This window comes from Copidosoma floridanum, unplaced genomic scaffold, assembly GCF_036245765.1.
Source record: "Copidosoma floridanum isolate Cflo_tuat_1 unplaced genomic scaffold, Cflo_Japanese_pri ptg000015l, whole genome shotgun sequence".
Lineage (NCBI taxonomy): Eukaryota > Metazoa > Arthropoda > Insecta > Hymenoptera > Encyrtidae > Copidosoma > Copidosoma floridanum.
The window spans coordinates 1,549,003-1,564,099 of NW_028321892.1; the positions used below are offsets into that span (position 1 = coordinate 1,549,003).

Here is a 15,097-nt window from a genome sequence, read left to right on the forward strand (position 1 = left end):
GTGTAATTAGTTGAGGGGTTTTCCACGATATCACGGAGTGTATGGCGTGTGGTTGGTTATGTATAACAATTTTCTTGTTGTAACTATTGATTGCATTTTATTCGTACCTTTTTAATTCATCGTTATTCGTATTACTTTTTCCCTTTTTTGTCTTTGTTGTTTTTTTTCACTGTCTTATGTTTTATTAATTTTTTCTTTGTTATTGTCTTATTTTTTATTTTAACTGCTTGTTTGATTGGTGATTATTATCGTTTTTTGTTGTTATCTTGTTTGTTTTTTTCTTTTTTTTTTTGTTTATTTTGTTACTACTATGTTTTTCGTTCATGTTAATTGTCTTTTCTTTTATGTTATTTTCTTCTATGTCATCAACTTGTACGTAAGTTCCTTCGTCGTGTCTATTAACTGGTCTCTTCGGGTTAACCTGGCTGTACTGAATGAAGCGCACATTCTGGCACCAGTTAGATGCACAAGGCATGGTTGTGTTGGTTTTTTCGTCTCCTAGTGTTTCCGATCCTCTTTTTTTTTCTAAGGCAGTTTCTTTACTACTTTTTTTTCTTATAATTAAGAGATCCCCTAGTCATCCATCCTTACTTTTTGTAAGGGATCTTTCTTAATTTTTTTCCTGACCCTTCGTGGCTGGAAGGTACTAGTTCTGTGCTGATGCGCAGGTTTTCGTACCGTGGTCAATTTGGAGGTTGCACGATGTGGTGCTCTAACGGCGTACAAGTCGTCGTTCTCTTTTTGTACAGGGTCCAGCGTGACAGGTGCAGTACTGGTTCTATTATTCATGTACACTATTCTTCCTTACGCAAAGGGGTGTACCTACGGCAAAATGCTTGGGTGTGCCTGCCACGGTGCGCTACTCTGCGTAGTGGCTGATGCTTGTCACATTGCTTTACTGTGGAAGTACATATTGGAACCTGTTGGTTGTATATGGGTGTAAACTTAGAGGGAGAGAAAGAAAAATTATTTCCTGTTTACCTCTATAGTTATTTTTTTTATTTTCTTATTTTTTTCACCTGTACAAGGAACCTTGGTCAGCCTTGTACTACTACAAGGTCGTCAGAAATCAGTTAGCAATTGGTCAGTCTCTTCTTCATGTTTGATTCAGAGACAAATAAAAAGCTTACTTTGAATATTTAATTACAATGACGCTGCCAGAGAGGCAAGTTCGAAAAAGTTGTCAGTCCTGTGCTAAATGCTCAAGTGGCTTATATTGGTCCAGCCCGAGTTTCTGTTCATAAGATCTCTTCTCTGCCTTCTTTCCATTCTTGCGTATCATGCATAGAAAGGGAACTCTGATGGGGCCCTATTAATCTCGATCATCCGATGGCAGTTATGGTCGGTTATTGCAATTACAAAACTCATCGTTTTTCACTTCCTTCTCTTCCTTTTTGCTAGCTTTGATTGTGGCTCTTTGTCAACTCATACGCTTCATTTAGCGTGCCGCAGAGACCATGTTTTTTCAGATAAGTGACTGCTCAATCAGGTATATTTTTCATCCTTTTTCTTTTTTTTTCAACTGCAATGCCCCCGTGGTTTTTCACCTCCGGAATGTTTCTCGATCTTTGGTGTGTTCCACCTTGAGTTGCTGGGTGGGTTTATTTCAGCAGGAGTTGTTGGTATTGTTCTTGCAACGTTGCTGGTTATTTCTCGAACGCCACCCTAGTATCCAGCTATACAAGCGTCAGCTAAGAAAGCTTACTGCGCTGTCCGAGGACCTTTATTAGGTTCAGAAAATTTTTTTTAGTAGCTGCAGGTCCATACGTAGGAAAGAATCTTTGTGGAATTGTTTCGGACTGTGGAGTGTGCTGATGTTATTATTGAGGAAGGAAGGGGGTGGTTTTTAAATGCCACGGATGTAATTGCTTCAGGGGGATACAGTATCAAGCAAAAACGTCAGTAACTTGGCGTTACCTAAAATTTGATTGGTCTTCTTTTCAAACTCCTCTCTGCTTTTCGATTTTTTTGTTTGTCCGTTTGATTCTGCGTGTGCTATGGTGTACTTGTGCATATTTTTATTTTCTCTTATATGTGCCAACTTTCTGCTTGTTGATCACCGTGACCTGATTTCTTCGTTGTTGTCATTGTTTACTGCTGCTGAAGTATTTTTTTCTATTTTATTCTTTTTTCTTCCTCTTTCTGGTTCAATTCTGAGTCTTTTCCGTTGTAGCTACTAGTGTTTAATGTATGTTCATTAGATTATTCTTCCCTAGGTTTTTTCTTAATTACTTTCTTGCTTGATTCTAATTCTTCTTATTATGTTTTTTTTTAATCCTAGTGTGCATTTTATGTATGCAAGCCAGTGGTGCGCTTACATTCACTAGATTTTTTTTCACTGTGTCTCCATGAGTTTTCACAGCTACCGGTGCGGACATTCTGGGTTCTTCTTCCCTTCTTCTAGAACTAATTTGCGAGAAAAGGCATCTGGTGCCTTGTTTTTCTGTCAAGGTGTATAAACAACATGAACCTCGTACTCCCAAAGTTCTGCTTTCAGCCTTGTGAATCTTAAGTCCGATTTCTTTTGTGTGTTGGAGTGTTTGAGTGGTTTAAGATCCGTTACGACTGTAAATTTACAACCAAACAAATACGGTCTTAATTATTCTTTGGCGTACATGATCACCAATAATTTTTTATAATATGTCAAATATCGTAGTTTGCTGCCTTTCACATATCTAGACGTTTATTTATAAAGGACATCTGTACTTATTTCTCCTTGGCTTACAATTGCTCTAATGACGTCGTCAAATGCGTCCGTTGTTACAATAAAGGGCTTATTTATACCTGAAGCTTTAAGAACGAGCACACTGCAAGGAGCATCTTTTAATGCTGCATTTCTATTTGCATGTGTTCTCTTAGTTTGATTAGATACGATACTCTTTTTTGCAACAGTTTGTTTTGCTTTTAACGTTATTATTCTATGCTTAAGTATGTTTGTAGCCTTTTCTAACTTACCAACAAAGCTAAATACGAAAGCTTTTATTCTATGAGATCTTGAATAATAACTTATTCTTTTATATTACAGTCTAATGTATCGACGATTTCCATACTTTTGTTGATAAGTCCCACGATGTCCAACTTTTATCATCTCCAGGATATTTAAAAGTCGTTATTTACATTATACTTGTTTTTACAGCTTATAATACTTTTTTTTGATACTGCCCTATCTCTTATATTTCCATCTAAATTTTACAATGTTAAAGAGCCCAAGTATGGCTTCGATCAAACTTTTAGCCCAGCAATGCACATTGGCTCCGCCACTTGTCTGATTTTGAATTTGAAAACCTTTACCTTCGGTACAGGTTTGGTAATGATATGTCAATTTGTTTATCTGATATAATTAAAGTTTTTGCAAGTATATAAAGATTTTTATTTTCTTCTTCAAAATTGTTAAATAGGATTCTCTCTTTTACGTTATGCAGAGGAAACCAGCAGACTTGTACGTGGCTACTTACATCTTTTAGGCTCGCAAATACTGCTGTCCTCGACTTGGTGATGATTTTTAAACTTTATGGTCCTAACTGCGGGCCCTTATAATGCTTTTACACTCTCAATAATTTAATTGAGTACTTTTAAGGCCATTCTATAAGTTAAAAGTGTCCCAGCCAATCATGCCCTCCATCTCGATCAGAAAGTCATCTGGGACTACGTGCAAAGTAATTATGATTCTATTAAGAATTATTTTAGTCATTCCTTACTTGCAGCATGCTCCGTGTGTGACGCCAGTAATTTGGGCCTTTTTTCTCACTGTGCGCGTGTGTACACAAGGACGGCTTTTCTTAGTAATTAAAAATTTGGGAGAAGTGTCTGCGTAAAATTTTGCGCTATACAATCTCAGCTTGTTATAACTCAGTACAATCGATGGCGGTGTGCTTCCTGTACTGGACATGCTTATTCTGTGAAGAAATAAGCTTTAACTTTTGTTAACACTATTTTCGTGAACTAAAATGCTATAAGCCATATCTTCTATTTTGCAAACTATTCCATCCTGTTGTTTTTCAGCCATTTCAGAAGCCTCCCAGTGCGCTGCAGTGGTCTGTTTTTGGTAGTTATTCAATTTTTTATCGCTTCTTACACTTTTTCTCGTATATTGATTTGCTGTATTTACTTCCACTGCATATTTTAATTGACCCTTTGCTATCGTGCCCTTTGCGTTTGCAGTAAGCGCAATTCTTATCCCTTACATTTTCTTATCTTGTGGTACTAGCGCTGGTAAGTCACTAGCTCTCATATCTGGATTTCTTATTTTCTTATCTTTCGTATCTACTACAAATTTTATACATAATTGAAAAGCATGATCCCCGTATTTATTAAGACCTGTCCAAAATAAGTGATACCCTGCCGCTCTATTTTTCTCTATTGTATCACGTACTTCTGTCTGCTCGTAGCAGCGCCCTAGGGTAGACGTTTTTTTCTATTTAATCCCTTAATCAAATAGATCTTTGTATTACACTCCATAACTCGTAAAATAATTGGCTTCAACTAGAATAAACTGTTTCTTTACGTGGAACAAGACCATAGAAGTTTTAGAGGGTATTCTACAGTAAAAATTTGAAATATTTATCTTTTAACAGAAGAGCAGTTAAGAAAAATATTTCAATGGTCCAAAGATATATATTTAAATGTATTCACACCTCCTCAATTCAATAGTTATATAACAGTTTTTAAAGATTCGATAATTAAAGAAAGATGTGCACAAAAAATTTTACAAGAAGTAACATTTTTTAAAGAATATAACATAATCAGAATCTTAAAATAACAATGAGCAATAAAAACAATAGAAGCTGTAGTAATTTTAGTAAACTTATTTAAAAAATGTTTGTCTAAGAAAAAAATTTTTTAATACTACCTAATTGTCTTCACTTCTGAATCGTAGTTCATTATTTTTTTTTTTTGTCGAATTATTGAACTGACCTCTACCATCTCAATTGCGCTATGTGTATTTTTTAAAAAAATATCACACTTATTTTACGAGTGAAAATTGCTGGAGTGCGACGAAACTTTGTCAATTAAAAATTACAAAGTAGTGAAAAAGTTATCCACTTCAGCCAGGAGTCAAACCTTGGCCTCTTTCTTGCCAAGAAGGTGCGTTAACCAACTTTGCCACGGAAGCCTCGGCGGACACCCTTCTCCAATGCTCTGCTTAGGCGTGTCTTTAGGTCAAACGCCGATATTATAGATATTGATGTTATTAATCGATGGGTAAGTATTATGTCGAATCATTATACATTGACCTCTCTTATCTTAATTGCACTATGTATATTTTTAATAGAAACGTCACGCTTATTTTTAGAGTAAAGATCACTAAAGTGCTAAAAACTTTGTCAATTAAAAATAACAAGTAGTGATAAAAGTTATTCGCTTTAGCCAGGACTTGAACCTGGGCCTCCTTCTTGCCAGGAAGGTGCGTTAACCAACTTCGCCACCGAAGCCTCGGTAAACACCCTTCTTCACTGCTCTGCTTAAGCGTGTCTTTAGGTCGAACGCCGATATTATAGATATTAATGTGATTAATCGATGAGTAAATATTCTGTCAAATTATTATACATTGACCTTTTTCATCTAAGTTACGCTATGTATATTTTTCATGGTAACATCACGCTAATTGTTTGCGTGAAAATCACTAGAATGCGAAAAACTTTGTCACTTAAAAATAACAAAGTAGTGAAAAAGTTATTAACTTAAGCCAGGAGTCGAACCTGGGCCTCTTTCTTGCCGGAAAAGTGATTTAACCAGCTTCGCAATCTAAGCCTTGGCGAAAACCCTTCTTAACTGCTCCCTTTAGGCGTGTCTTTAGGTCGAACACTGATATTATAGATATTGATGTTAATAATCAAGGGGTAAGTATTATGTCAAATTATTAAACATTGACCTCTTCCATCTAAATTGCGCTGTGTATATTTTTCATGGAAACATCACGCTAATTGTAAGAGTATATATCGCTGAAGTGCGAAAAACTTTGTCAATTAAAAATTACTAAGCTGTGAAAAAAGTTATCCGCTTCAGCCAGGAGTCAAACCTCGCACTCCTTTTTGCTGGGAAGGTGCGTTAACTAACTTTGACACCAAAACCTCGGCTAATAATAATTTGATATAATACTTACCATCGATTTATAACATTGATATCTACAATATCGGCGTTTGACCGGAATACACGCCTTAGCAGAGCAGTGGAGAAAGGTGTCTGTTGAGGCTTCGGTGATGAAGTTGGTTAACTAACATTTCCAGCAAGAAGGACGCCCAGGTGGAACTCCTGGCCCAAGCAGATAACTTTTTTCACTGCTCTGTAATTTTTAATTAACGAAGTTTTGTAGCACTCCATTGATTTTCACTCTGAAAATAAGCGCGACGTTTCAATGAAAAATATACATAGCGTAATTAAGATAAAAGAGGTCAATGTATAATGATTTAACATAATACTTACCCATCGATTAATAACATCAATATCTATAATATCGGTGTTCGACCTAAAGACACGCCTAATCAGAACAATGGAAAAGAGTGTCCGCCGAGGCTTCAGTGGCAAAGTTGGTTAACGCACCTTTCCGGCAAGGAGCAGGCCCAGGTTTGACTCCTAGCTGAAGCGGATTACTTTTTCCACTGCTTTGTAATTTTTAATTGACGAAGTTTCTTAGACTCCATTGATTTTCTCTCTCAAAATAAGCGCAACGTTTTAATAAAAAATAAACATAGCGCAATTGAGATGGAAGAGGTCTGTGTAATTTGCCATAATACTTACCCATTGATTAATAACTTCAATGTCTTTAATATCGGCGTTTGACCTAAAGACACGCTTAAGCAGAGAAGTGGAGAAGGGTGTCCACTGAGGCTTCAGTGGCACAGTTAGTTAACGTATTTTCTCGGCAAGAAGGAGGCCAAGGTTCGACTCCTGGCTGAAACGGATAACTTTTTTCTCTGCTTTGTAATTTTTAAGTGACAAAGTTTTTCGCACTCCATTGATTTTCTCTCTCAAAATAAGCGCAACGTTTTAATAAAAAATAAATATAGCGCAATTTAGATGGAAGAGGTCTGTGTAATTTGCCATAATACTTACCTATCGATTAATAACTTCAATGTCTCTTATATTGGCGTTTGACCTAAGGACACGCCTAAGCAGAGCAGTGGAGAAGGGTGTCCACCAAGGCTTTGGTGGCACAGTTGGTTAACGTACCTTCTCGGCAAGAAGGAGGCCCAGGTTCAACTCCTGGCTGATGCGGACAACTTTTTTCACTGCTTTGTAATTTTTAATTGACAAAGTTTTTCGCACTCCAGCGATATTCACTCTTACAATAAGTACGACGTTTCTATAAAAAATATACATAGCGCAATTTAGATGGAAGAGATCAATGTTTAATCATTTGACATAATACGAACTTATTAATTAATAACATTAATATCTATGATATCGGCATTCGACCTAAAGACACACCTAAGCAGAGCAGTGGAGGAGGGTGTCCACCGAGGCTTTGGTGGCGAAGTTGGTTTACGCACTTTCCTGGCAAGAAAGAGGCCCAGGTTCAACTCCTGGCTTAAGCAAATATTTTTTTTCACTTCTTTGTAATTTTTAAGTAAAAAAGTTTTTCGCACTCCAGCGATTTTCACTCTAAAAATAAGTGCGACGTTTCTATAAAAAATATACATAGCGCAACTAAGATGGAAAAGGACAATGTATAATAGTTTGACAGAATACTAACTCATCGATTAATAATATTAATAGTTATTTTCTCTTATTATTAATTAATAACTTGACTGTTTCAAAAATAAAAGAAAAAACAAGAAATTTCCTGATTGATGTTTGAAATTATTATTGTTTTGTATAATAATAAGTTATACAAAAAAATTGATAACAAAGGTAACTTTAACACATATTATCGTTATTGATACAGCATCGTCATCATTATTAACATTATGATGACCATCGTCATCCTAATTGTCATTTTAGCTATCGTAATCCTGATCACCATCATCGTTACCATTATTATTATTATGATCACCATGGCCAGCATTTTAACCATCATTGTCATAAAAATCAAAGTCAATCTTACCATTTCCGTCATTGTTATCATCGTTGTTATTGTGCTCATCGTCATCATGATCATTATCGTCATTCACCTTACTATCAATGTCGTCATCGTGACCATCATCGTTGTTAGAATTTTTATTATTATTCTTATTGTCATTATCATCATCATTATAAATGTCATTGCCAGTATCATTATCATCGTCATTATCATTAATTTTATCATTATAATTGTTACTATTAGTTTAATTATAATCGTTATCTATATTGTCAATATTATTTTTATTGTCATTGTCAACAATACCATTACTATCATTATGATCATTATTATTATTATTATCACCGTTCTTATCACCATTCTCATCGGTATCATCATTGTCATCATTATGACAAACATCATCAGTATCATCATCATACTCATTATCATTGTTGACATTAAGATCAACATCGTTGTAATTTTAAAAATCATTAACATCATTTTAATTATTATTCGTATCGTCGACGTCATTATCATTATTATTATTATCTTCGTTGTAAGCAATATTATCATCATTATTGTCATCGCCATCACCACTACACTTATCATCATTTTTGTCAATATTACCGTTATTGTTATTATCTTAATCATCGTTATGGTGATCGTCTTTGTCGTCAACTACATCAACAACATCGTCATTATCTTCAACATCATGATCTTCACAGCCATAATTAGCATCATTGTCATTAATATTATCATTGTCATAGTTATTATTATTATAATATTGATCATAACCAACATCATTATCATTATTATTATCATCTTCATCATAAATGTAATCATAATGAGTAGTATTATCATTATCATAGTTATGGTCATCATTATAATTGACATCCTTATCACTATCGTCATCATTGTCAGTAATATTACCATTATGATGTTTGTCAACATTTTCATTAACTTTAACATCATAATAATCATCATCCTTATTAAAATTCTAACCGTTATAGTCATTGTGATTGCAATTATTATTGTCGTTATTATTATTGTTATCGTTAGCAATAACTTTATCGTTATAATAACAGTCGTTGTCATTATCGTTTAGTTCATCGTCACTATCATTATTATCATTCTTTCTGTCATCATCATTGTCATCATCATAAGTATTTTCATTATTCTTATTCTCATCATTATCTTCAACATCATTATATTCGTCATAATCATTATCATCGTTATCTTTATTATAAATCATGCTAGCATCGTCGATGTCAACATTATAATGGCCGTCGACATTATAAATGTTGTTATTATCATTATTATCCTTAACATTACTATTTTTATAAGCATTATTATTATCAACATCAGCGTTAATAACTTAATCATTGTTATGATCGTCATCATTATTATTACTATTCTTATCACAATCCTTATGTACATTACCAATATCGTAGTCATAGTTATCCTTATTAATATTAAAATCATCCTTATCACGATCTTTGTAAGTATAATTATCATTATCAGTGTAAACCTTGTCATTTCTATTATTTATGTTACGGTCATAATCATCGTATTCGTTATGATTATTATAACAGTCATTGTGATTGCCATTGTCTGTATTATCATTGTTTGCATTACGACTCTTTTTATTATTATTATTATTATTGTTGTCATTATTGTAGTCATCGTCATTATCTTTTTTGTCATTGTTATTTTTATCGTCAATGTTATCTTGATAGTCGTCGTCATTATCATCGTTATCGTCATCATCGATATCCTTATTTCAGATCACGTCTTTATTATAATCCTAAACCTTCTTACCATCGTTATTATTAGAAAGATCATCATCATAATTATAATTAACTTTATTATTATCATTATCATCGTTATCATGAATATTACTGTCATCGCCGCTGTCATCATCATCATTGCAGTCAATATAACCATTATAGTCATCGTCATTATTATTGTCATCAACATCAAAATTATCATTACTGTCATTATAAATATCATCATTATTATTTTAATTTTCGTTGTCTTTCTCATTACAGTCATTATTATTATTAGCATCATTATCATCAGTATCATTATAATCACAATGCTCATAATCACCATTATCATTATTGTAACTATCGTCTACGTCAAGCAGCATCCTCGTAACTACAATCATTATCTTTCTTTTATCGTCGTTATCATAATCGTTATTTTAATTACTACCGCTATCATTGTTATTATCGTCATCATCATCGTTATTGTCATTTTCATCGATAACGTCATTGCCATCGTCATCGTCGTCGTCATTTTTATGATTGTCGTCATTATTATTATAAACAACATCTTTATTATTATTGTTTTTATTAGCATCCATGTCATTACTATGAAAGTCAACATCATTATCATTGCCACCACCATTATTATCGCCATTGTCATAAACGTCTTAATCATCGTCAGCATCGTCATCGTCATTGTTATTGTTATTATCATCATCGTTGATATTATTAGTGTTATTGTCATCATTAAAGTCATCTTCTTTATTTTAGTCATCGTTATTATTATCTTCATCCTCATCGTCAGCATTGTCATCATTATCGTCATGGTCGTCATTGTCGTCGTTCATATCATCACATTTATTGCCATTATTATCGTCACCTGTATTATTTTTATCATCGTCTTCGTCATCGTTATCATCGCTGTTATTATTCCCATTACCGTCGTGATCAATAATATCGTTAAATTCATCGTTTGTTATGTATTATCATAACCACCGTTAAATTTATCGTTTATAATATATTATCATTATTGTCATTGTCATCAATGTTATATTAATTATTGTCATCGTCATTAACGTAATTGTTTTTGTTATTATAAGTAAAAATATCGTTATCATCGTTATCTTCATCGTCAGAATCGTTGTTTTAATAAGTGTCATCGGAATCGCTGTTATTATTTGAATCACTATTATAATTCTCACCATTATCATTACTATAGTAATGGTTATTATCATTATTATGTTCTTTATCATCATCGTTGTTAATATAATCATTGTCATCATTATAAATATTCTCATGGTTATCATCATATTCATCGTTATCACCATTGTAACTGTCATTATTATCGGAACTATCATTTAACTTATCGTCGTCATGATTATTATTATTGGCATTATCTACATAATTAATATTATAACAATCGTTCTATAACCATTCTTACAAATATTCTTATAATTATCGCTTACGACTTTGTCAATTTTATCTATATTCTCATTATAAATGTCGTCCATCTTATAACTGACATCGTCATTGTCATCGTCCACGTCATTGTTATCGTCATCGTTATAATAATCCTCCATAACATAATTAACAACGTAATTACTCTCTTTATTATAATTTTTGTCATTCTTTACATTTTCATTATCTTCATTATTGGAATTATCTACGGTATAAACATTATCAATACCATAAGTCTCATCATTAACGTTATTATAACGATTATTGTCATCGTTATTGTTATAACGGTAATAGACATCGTTATCCGTATCATTAGCGACATCACCAATGTCATTGTTATTATCAAAGTAACAATTCTGTCATTGTTATTGTCGTCATCATCATCATCTTTATTATCATAATTATTTTTATTATCTAATTTAACGTTATCACCATCATTATAGTCATCTTTATTATCGTCGTTATAACCATCGATTTTATGGTCGTCATCGTGGTTACAATTATAGTCAGTCTCGTCATTGCTGTTGCCGTCCTTACTGTCGTCATCACCCTCGCCATCATTGTCATTAATATTGTTATTATTATTATGATCATTATTATCATTTATTTTAATATCGTCATTATCATTGTCATCAACATTGACCTTATCATTGTCAATGTTATCGTAATCTTTATTGTCATTGTCGTTGTCATTTGTATTTTTTTTGGTATCATCTTTGTTAATTTAACTATTATTATCAACATTATTATCATCATTGTCATAATAATTGTCATCATCATCATTATTGTCATTGTTATTATCATTTATGCGATCGGCATCTTTACCGACATTATTTTAGTAACTGTTGTCATTATTTTTACCATTATTAATACCAATGGTAACAGTGACGATGTCACACTTCACCCTAATGACGACTGTGACGATAAAAAAAATAATAATATTAACAACTATGATAGTCATAAGGATAAATTTGACGACGACGATGGCGGTAATATTAATAACAACTCTGACAATGACGTTAATAGCAATAGTGATAAAAATGACAATGATAATGGTGATAGTTATAAAGATGATAATTATAATTTCAATAATATTAATGATGAAGATGATAATTATCAGAGCGTTGATAATGACGTTGACAATAACGATAACGATAGCAATGATGATAACAATGACAGTAATAATAACACTTACGATGATGATGACGATGAGGATACGAATGACGATGACTATGACAATAATAACAATAAAGATAATAATAATACTGACGATAGAATGTTGATGACAACGATAATGATGATCACAAGGATGATGATAATAAAAGCGATGAAGATGAGGATAATACTGACAATAACGACGACCATGAAGATGACAATAATGAAAATGACAGTCATAACAACATAGTCAATAATAATAATAATAATAATGACGATTTTAATATCGATAACGATAATGACAATAGTGACATTGACGATAATGATGACGATGATGATGATTGTGACGATGACAATGATGGTAACAATGATGATGACAATGATAATGACAATCATGATAAGAATAATAATAACAATGACAATGATAATGATAATGACAATGATGATGATAATGACAATGATGATGATAATGGCGATGACAATGTAGATAACGATGGCAACATTGACAGTGTTAATGTTGATGATAAAGACAAAAATTATGGTGATGACGATGACAATAGTTATATAAATAATGATACTTATGATTGCAATACTAGTGATGTCGTTGATGACAATGATAATGACGACAAAGACGACGACGATGACAATGACAGTTGTAAGAACAATAATAATATTAATGATTATGACGATAATGAGAATAATAACGTTGTTTATACTAATGACAGGCGTAATGACAAGGACGATAATAATAGTAATAATGATAATGCCAATAATAGTAATGATGATGATAATAATAATATAAACGTTAATAAAACGATGACGATGATGATTATAATGACCATAACGTTGACGCTGGTAATAATGGCAATAACAGTAATGATGTCGATGCTCATAATAATGATGATGATAAAGTTTACCATGATGACGATGATGATAACGATGATGACGCTAATAACGATGACGATGATAACGTCAAAGATAATAATGATTATGATCATGATAATTAGACTTATAAAGATGTTATTAATGATAATAACTACGACGATGACAATAGCAACGCGACAATGATAACGATGATGACAACGATTTCGATGACAATGACGATGAATATGACAATGATTATGATAATGATAATGATGACGATGACAACGATGATAACGACATTGACAATTATGATAACAGTAACAATGACAGAGACAAAAAGACAATGATATAGAAAAAGACGATAACGACGACGATGATTATGACATTGACGTTGATAATGACAACGACAATAACGATAATGATAACATTCACGAGGACTAAAATAACGATGCTGTTGATAACGATGTCGACGATGATATTAATGATGTTAACAATGACGATGGATATAACGTCGAAGATAATGATATGACGATAATAATAATGAGAGTGATGATAACAATATTTATAACGATAACGGCGATGATGACAATGACCACGATGATAACGATAATGATAACGATGACAATGACAATGACGATGATAACGAAATTGACAATTATGATGACAATGATAATTACAAGGGAAAGAAGACAATGACAATAAAAGTAATTATAACGACGGAAATGATTATGACGATGACGTTGATAATAACAACGACGATTACGATATTGATGACATTGACGAGGACAATAATAACGATGCTGTTGATAACTATGTCGATGATGATGATGATGATGACGACGATGATGACGATGATTATGACAATGATGATGATAATGATAATAATGACGATGACAACGATGATAACGACATTGACAATAATGAGGACAATAGGAATAAGAAGATGATAACGATTAAAATGACGAATACGACGACGATGATTATGATGATGACGTTGATGATGACAACGATAATGACGATAATGATGACATTGACGAGGACTATAATGACAATGCTGTTGATAACGATTTATGAGGATGTTAACGATGATGATAATAATGATGATGATGATGATAATGACGATAGTAATGATGATAACGACAATGATAGCAATGACAAGGATGATAGCGATGACGATAATGATGACGATTACAATGACGATGATTATGACAGTGATGATGATAATGATAATAATGACGATGACAACGATGATAACGACATCGACAATAATTAGGACAATAGGAATAAGAAGGACAAGAAGATTATAACGATGAAAATGACGATAACGACGACGATGATTATGATGATGACGTTGATGATGACAACGATAGCGACGATAATGATGACATTGACGAGGACTATAATGACGATGCTTTTGATAACGATTTATGATGATGTTAACGATAATGATAATAATGATGATGATGATGATAATGATGAGGATGATGTCAATGATGATAACTATGACGGTAAAAATGAAGACAAAGATGACGTTGATGGTGACGATGACGATAATTATGACGTCGTTGATAATGATGACGATAATTATGACGATGATGATAATGATAGCAATGACAATATCGATGACGTCAACAAAGACGGTGACGATGATTTTGGTGATGACGTTAATGATGACCATTTAAATAAGGCTTATTGAAAAATGAGAAATTGCAACGAATATAGGATACTAGCTTATTTAAAGTGAAAATCCTCAATTTGTGTTATAGGAGTCTCTTTTACACACATGCAACCGTCATTTGTATTTTAGGCGTTTTCTAAGATATACATGCAGATAGACTATTGTAAGTTAAATATAGTT

At 32.8% G+C, this 15,097-nt stretch overlaps 2 non-coding genes across 2 annotated transcripts; one reads left to right on the plus strand and one right to left on the minus strand.

The window, feature by feature from the left end:
• Window positions 1–5,359: 5,359 nt before the first annotated feature.
• Window positions 5,360–5,432, minus strand: TRNAA-GGC (transfer RNA alanine (anticodon GGC)). Its single transcript has one exon. It is a non-coding gene; the product is annotated as a tRNA-Ala (tRNA).
• Window positions 5,433–7,462: 2,030 nt separating this feature from the next.
• Window positions 7,463–7,535, plus strand: TRNAA-GGC (transfer RNA alanine (anticodon GGC)). The gene has a single exon. It is a non-coding gene; the product is annotated as a tRNA-Ala (tRNA).
• Window positions 7,536–15,097: the final 7,562 nt, after the last annotated feature.